General features: G+C 50.5%; 1 long non-coding RNA gene across 3 annotated transcripts in view; it reads right to left on the bottom strand.

Annotated features, from left to right (window-relative positions):
• Positions 1-3,403, bottom strand: part of LOC116449054 — a 4,029-nt gene extending 626 nt beyond the window's left edge. Inside the window, exons 1-3 of one of the 3 annotated variants that reach the window (XR_004242216.1) lie at positions 3,297-3,403; positions 1,510-1,595; positions 167-906 (exon numbers count right to left, since the gene is read on the bottom strand). This is a non-coding gene — a long non-coding RNA (uncharacterized LOC116449054). Of the gene's footprint in view, positions 1-166; positions 910-1,509; positions 1,596-2,875; positions 2,957-3,296 lie in introns of those variants that run through there. The other 2 variants (XR_004242215.1, XR_004242214.1) reach the window with 2 other exon arrangements.
• Between the last annotated feature and the right edge of the window lie 3,927 nt (positions 3,404-7,330).

Here is a 7,330-nt window from a genome sequence, read left to right as displayed (position 1 = left end):
TTGAGTTCAGGTCTAGTATTGGGTAGCAGACATCGGAACATTTAGACTATTGGCTTGCCAGGCTCATGCTATTCCAACCTGAGAGTGAAACTATTCTAAAAGCTAGGGATGCTTGGAAGAAATGTTTCTGCTCACACCATGACTGGGGACCGTGCATCATTCCTACCTTGCACCTGTCCAAAGGCCTTCCTCCGTCTGCGCTCCGGCAGCTCTCACCGAGGCTCTGGCAGGGATGGAGGCTCTTGCCACAAGTATCCCAAGTGTGGAGATCTTCCTCATCCTGCTCCTCCACTGCTGACATCAGGGAATTCCCTGGAGCTGCCAACACCTGCCTTTGCTGCTCGAGGATCTTCTCTGGCACCATGCCAAAGGCCTTCTCCTATGGCAGCGCTGCAGCATCCTGCGAGTCATGGACTGGAACTGGCACCTCCAGGAAAGTTCTGCTGGGAAACACCCGTCAGCCATTCCCTGACTGCAATGAGCTGGCCTCCTATTCCTCTGCAAGGCTCTTCCTGGCCAGCTGCATCCTCAGCAATGACACGGTTCTGCTGAGAGCCGCGGCTCTGAGGGAGCAGCGAGTCCTGTCCAAAGGGCTTCCTCCGTCTCCAGTCCTGCCCCTCTCACGGAGGTACCAGGTACGGTCAAGTCTCCTGCCAGGAGTATCCGACGTGTGGAATTCATCCTCATCCTTCTTCTCCATTGCTGATGGCTCTAAGTGCCCTGCAGATGGGAACATCTGCCTTTGCTGCTGGAGGTTTTTGTCCAGCCCCACACCAAAAGTCTTCTCCTCTGGTACTGTCACATCATTCTTGGAACCTTGGTCGGGAACTGGCGGCTCCAGGACAATCGCTGCTCTGCCTCTGGCTTGTGGGAGTTCCTTACTGGAGGCCTCCTCTTTTCTATCTCCTGCTTAAACAAGAAAGGCTTCCTAACTTGACTGCTCTATGCCAGCTGTGAGTACATCATCTCCTCTGTAACTCTTTTATAGTGGACACAGAGTTTGTTGAAGCTCATTCTCACAACTCTTATCGTGACTATGCCTCATAACTCTTTCAACTCTTACTAGTTCATAACCTGGATTGCACATTGTCTCTGTCCAGATTAGAATTTTAAAATATACAATACAATTCTCAAGATCCTCTAGCTACAAGATGCAACCACACATCTTTGTCCTTTTTTATTTTTGCAAAAACATTGGCAATTGTTTCTCTCTTTTATATTTTCCCTTCAGAACTCATCTGGTTCCTGTTTTCACTTCCTCTGCTCAGAAGACCTTTCCTTTGGTTTATTCTTGTACTGATTCTCCAATCTTTCCAGGCTACTTTATAGAGATGTAGCTGGTGCAACAGACACTTCCTAGATAGTTTTTGTTATTTTGATTTATACTACAGGAAGATGATAAAACACGTATTTTACATTACCTCGGACGGCAAAAATTTTTTGCATTTTTAATGGAAAATACATTTTTAAAGTTTGGACAGCATAATTTAAAAAAAATAGCTTCATTACCTGTCCAGTAGCCATAACATAGATCTGTAGCCATCATCTAAAAGTAAAGCCAGCTTTTGATTTGATACACACATTGAGACTTTATCCTGTAGGAAATAAAGCAGAAAAAATATGCTATTACAGTTTTATCTTCGACTGCACATCACTTCTAACCTTGAGCGAAGGCTCTGCATTATGGAATAGAACCAACTGAGGCAGTGCAGCTCTCGGTTAACACATGATCAGAACCTTAGACTGCTAAGGAAGAGCAGGAAACAGTTTGGCTGCCACCACGAGGCAACAGCACATTGTCCTGTTGACATTCTCACTGTCAGAGTGAAACTGGAACTGAGCAATCCCATTCCTTTGCAACCACCCTTATGCTGCAGAGATGGAGCCCTGAGCTCAGCAATGCCATTTGTGACAGAGCTTTCCCAGGTGGGAAGGCATCCTCCCTTCCCAGAGGTATTGCAAGTTCCCCTCTCCCCACTCCATTCCATCCGGAAATGGAATGCTGACAATCCATAAAGGTTACACGCTACAGCACTGGCATGGATTCGTTTCCTTAGGCAGATCTAAGGCAGTCTGGGAGTCGCTCAGCCTCTTGTACCCTCCTCAAGGGAGCATTTGTAACTTTTTTTCCTACAATAATCCAACCAAACAACTTGGTTACTGCTCCAAGGAATTACCAGCAGCTTTGGCTGTGTTTTCCCATTCGATTTTATTTAACCCAATATTTTGCAAATATTGACACTTCTATATTTGAAATTCCCAGCATATTACAGAGATTCGAGAGGTGATCTTCAAACTTGAGAGGTGACATTGACCACAGAGTAGCAATAAATAGGAAATATCAGGACAAAAGTTAATCCAATACACACCCCCAACAATCCTCCAATATTTTAAAATTTTTTTTTCTTATTCTGGAAGAAACAAATTTAACAGCACTGCCATGCATGCAACAAAGTGACCCAGGCATGAAGATGAGCAAGCTGTTGGTCCTTCACATTCCAGTTTTCAAGGGTGACATTAGTGGGACACTGCTTGGAGCACTGCAATGATATCAAAGTAATCCCTTAAACTTCCTGCTAACTGGAAATTTCTTTTAAGATGCATAGATAATACAGGGCTCATTACTTACACATACAGGCAAAAGCAAAAAACAAGTTTCACCACATTCTCATAAACCTCTGGAAATAAAGTCCTGTAAACTTAACTGCCTTTCTCAATTTGAGAAATTGCTACTGCTATAACATTACCTGTACTGGACCTGGTCAATGGGATGTTTTTGCCCAGACTCCTTGCTCCATATATGTCATTTACACCACAGAAAACAAGACAGAATCCTATCCAAGCAAAAATTCAGTGGGAATGGAGAATGACTTACTCGGCAACACCTGATTCTCTCTGTGCAACATGCACTACAGCTTTCTTTCGGTCTGATCAAACACTTCTTATGGTAAAGATCATCATCCTATAGTCCGGACTACGCACTGACTTCCCGGCTTGCTGTGCCTCATCGCCCCACCCTGATCCATTATCTGGACATTGACTGAGCCTGACCGTACCCTCTGCAACCACCACCTCCCTGGGCAACCTGTGCCAACACCTGACCACCCCAGCAGCGAAAAAAACACTTTGTCATCCGAATCCCCACTGTCTCATTTGAAGGCCACTCCCTCTAGTAGCCCATAGGCTTCTTTTCAGAAGCGATGTGAGGGGAAGGCGGCTCGCCGCTCCCCTCTGCCCACACGGCTGGCTCCCTTCCAGGCCCGATCCCACCCACGGCACGGAAGGAACGCACCCACCCAGACGCCCGGGGCCACTCCTTCACCGGGGCTCTGTCAGTCCCCCGCCGGGGCTCGGTCACTCCCTCGCCGGGGGTCACTCCCCCAGCACAGCCCGCTCCCCGCGCCCGCCCCGCCGCCGCCGCTCCCGCTCTGCCGCCCCCACGGCCCCTCAGCGGCACCGGCCCCTCCGGGCCCCGCCCCCGCCCCGCGGCCCCGGCCAATCCCCGCCGAGCCCCGCCCGCCCCGCGGCTCCCCATTGGTGGCGCGCGCTCCGCCCGCGGGCCGAGCAGCGCGAGCGACGCAGGCTCCGCCCCCTGTCCCGCTGCGCGCGCGGAGCGCTCGGCCGTGCCCTGGGGAGCGGCGGCCGCGGGGCCCGCGCGGAGCGGCCGTTCCTCCGTGGCTGCGCCGCCAGCACGGCCGGCAACGCGGGCGCGCAGAAGGCGCTTCGGCCACCGGGCAGGAGGGATCACTGCAGAAACCCAAACGTTCTGCAAGAGCGGGAATTGGTGTCCAAGGACATAGTTTACACCTGCACTTGGCTCGCAACATCCCCCTGCAGCGCTACGGGCTGGTTACTTTAGTTGGCCACAGAGCCCTTAAAGGGAACTGGGCCGCCTTGACTTGTTAGCAAAGCGGCCACAGAGTCCCTAAATCAGACTGGGCTGCCTGGAGTTGTTACTAAACTCCCCCCATTGCACTGACCGTTCTGTGCAATTTCCAATGGCCCCGCAGAAAAAGACCTGGGGGTGGTGGCCAAGAGCTGCTGAACACGAGCCCAGGTGTGCCCAGGTGGCCAAGAAGGACATTGGCATCCTGGCCTGGGTCAGCAACAGTGCGGCCAGCAGGACCAGGGCAATGACTGTCCGTCCCCCTGTTTTGGGCACCGCTGAGGCCCCACCTCGAATGGTGGGGTCAGTTTTGGGTCCCTCACTGCAAGAAAGACCTTGAGGTGCTGGAGCGTGTCCAGAGAAGGGAACTGAGCTGGGGCAGGCTCTGGAGCACAAGTCTGAGGAGAAGCGGCTGAGGGAGATGGGGGGGCTCAGCCTGGAGAAAAGGAGGCTCGGGGAGGACCTTCCCTCTCTCTCCAACTCCGTGGAAGGACACCGGCTTGGGGGGATTCCTAACCATAAGGTATCTATCCCATGATCTTTTGCGCCAAAAAGACTGTCACTGTATCTTTAGGATTTGGCAGCCGGGAAACCTTGGGGAGGATGAAGGGCTTTGCTTTAGGGCACGTGTTTTTAAAGGCTGCCCAGGCAGTCGCACATCGTGCAAAAGGCGTACTCTCTGCGCGAGACTTACGGGCATCCTGGAATTCAGTGACTGCAGTGTAAAACTGCCTGCTTCCCTTCCGCCGGCGGATCGGGGCAGTCGCTTGCGTGGTTGCTGCGGGAGCTTTTGTGCATTCGGCTTCGGGACTTTGCTACGCTGCAATTCGGCAATGTGATTGGATGTGCCTGCTTTCCCTGCCTCCTTGCCGCTCGGGAATGCACAGACGGTGCACGGTGTGCCGCCTGGAGCCGGGGCTGTGTCCGCCGTCCCCTGAGTGCCCGGGGAATCGCTCCCTTTGCTCCGTTGTGTCCGAGCCGCCGCTGCCCCCGCCCCGCTGAGGGGCCAAGCGTGCAGCGGAGCGCCCCCTGCCGGCCGCGAGTGCCCCCGGCCCCGCCCCCTGCCGGCCGCAGCGGCCTCAGCACCGCCCCCCGCCGGCCACGCGGGATCCCGGCCCCGCCCCGCGCCCGCCGCAGCCGCCAGCGGCCCCTGCCGGGCGTGGCCGTAACTGCAGCAAAGGGCAAACACGGCCCTCGCCGGGGGAACCTCCTGTGCGTGTGCTGGGGTTTGTTCTGTGCATATTCTGTACTAAAGAACTGCTACTCCTTTCCTGCATTGTTTAAGCCCCATAATTTTCGAAGTTATAATGATTTGGAGAGAGCGGTCTTCTTGCCATTCCAGGAAGGTTCCCACCTTCCTTAGCAGACATTTGACTTTTAAAACAAGACACTTCGTTAAAAAACCAAACCAGGGGACATTTCATGATTTCATGCACTATGTGATTTCACATCTAAAGAAACTGGGCTGTCTGCCCTTTTCTTCTCAGGCAGTGCGTTCCTCTGTCTTCAAGTACAAAAGCAACAAAGTGATTATCACCAATGATCAAAACCAGGGAAACTAGACCCTCCATCTTCTGTCAGTGGGCGAAGAGATGGAGCATGGGTATACCTGAGAATGCTCACTAGAAATAAAACAGGAGATAAAATGATCACAGCTATCACAGGCCCTGAACGGGCACCTGTAACTTTTCTGATTGACACTGGGGCACAAATTTCTGCGCTGACAAAGAAAGATGCCCAAAGGTGTGGAATTGTTCCAACAAAGAACCGATATTGTGTTTTAAATGCCTTGGGAACGACAGAATCTATGAATGTGGCCTTAGTCAAGCTCACTTTGCCTGGAGAGGAAAACCAACTCTCTATCAATGTGGCAATTGGAGATATTCCAACCAATTTATTAGGGATGAATGCCCTTGCTGGGAGGCAGTGGGAGGACTCAGAGGGTCTTCTGTGGTCTTTTGGCACACCACGCTTTAACATCAGACTGCTCCAAGCTGCAGCCTCCCTACCATTCAGCAAAGTAACTAATGTGAAACAATACCTCCTTCCCCTGGGTGCCAAAGAGAGCATCAAGCCAGTGATACAGGAGCTGCGAGAACAAGGAGTAATACTTAATACCCATTCTCCTTTCAATTCTCCGGTGTGGCCAGTGCGAAATCCTAAGGGGAAGTGGAGGCTGACAATAGATTTTCGTAGGCTAAATGCCAACACAGACCCTCTTACAGCAGCAGTCCCAAATCTGGCAGAATTAATAACATTGATTCAAGAAAAGGCTCATTCAATCATGGCTACTATAGATGTCAAAGACATGTTTTTTATGATACCTTTACAGCTAGAAGATATGGACCGTTTTGCTTTCACATGGGAAGGACAGCAATACACTTTCACTAGGCTTCCCCAAGGGTACAAACACTCTCCTACCCTGGCTCATCATGCTTTAGCCCAAGAGTCAGAAAAAATACCCAAAACGGACAATCTAGCTGTTCATCAACACACTGATGATACCCTTGTGGGAGGAGATGAAATAAAAGAAGTGAGAGATACCCAACAGAAAATAATCTCCCACCTAGAAAGCCTTGATTTGCAAATTCCCTCAGAAAAAATCCAAAACCCTTCACATGAAGTGAAATTTTTGGGAATTTGGTGGAAAGGAGGTATGACATGTATCCCACCAGATACCCTAACCTCTTTAGATCAGATTAAAATGCCTGAATCCAAAAAAGATCTCCAACATGCTTTAGGATTATTAGTGTTCTGGAGAAAACACATCCTAGATTTTCCATAATTTCCAGATCTCTTTATAACTTGTTGAGAAAAGGGATAAAATGGGAATGGAGTGCTTCTCAAGAAGAAGCACTGCAATTGTTGGTTTTTGAAGCAACAGCCTCACCAAGCCCTGGGCCCTATTCACCCTACAGATCCTTTCTAGGTGGAATGGGGATTTGCCTCCTCAGGGTTGTCAGTACACATATGGCAGCGAGGTCCTGAGGGTCCGATGAAGCCTGTTGGTTTTTACTCCCGTGGCTTTAAAGATGCTGAAAAAAGGTACACTACCTGGGAGAAAGGATTGTTTGTGGTTAGCTTAGCTCTCATAGAAGTGGAGAAGATTGCACGACAACAACCAATTGTTTTGAGAGGCCCTTTTAAAGTTATTAAGGCAGTCTCTACTGGGACCCCCCCACCTGACAGGGTGGCCCAGAGGGCCTCAGTAAGGAAGTGGTATGCTCAGATTGAACATGATTGTAGCGTCTTCTCAATAACTGAAGGAGCTGTAAAAGATCTGGCAATCCAAGAAACTGAAAACTTGGGTAGCAGCCAAGACAAATCTGCCTCAGTCATTAAAGTAGCCCCTCCTTTTTGCCCTGAAAAATCAGCAAATTCTTGGTTTACGGATGCTTCTGCCAAGCGAGAAGGAAAGGTGTGGAAATAGAAGGCTGTAGCCCT

Source organism: Corvus moneduloides, chromosome 10, assembly GCF_009650955.1.
Source record: "Corvus moneduloides isolate bCorMon1 chromosome 10, bCorMon1.pri, whole genome shotgun sequence".
Classification (NCBI taxonomy): Eukaryota; Metazoa; Chordata; class Aves; order Passeriformes; family Corvidae; genus Corvus; species Corvus moneduloides.
Note: the sequence above shows the minus strand (reverse complement) of the source record. Positions and strands in the feature narration are given on the sequence as shown.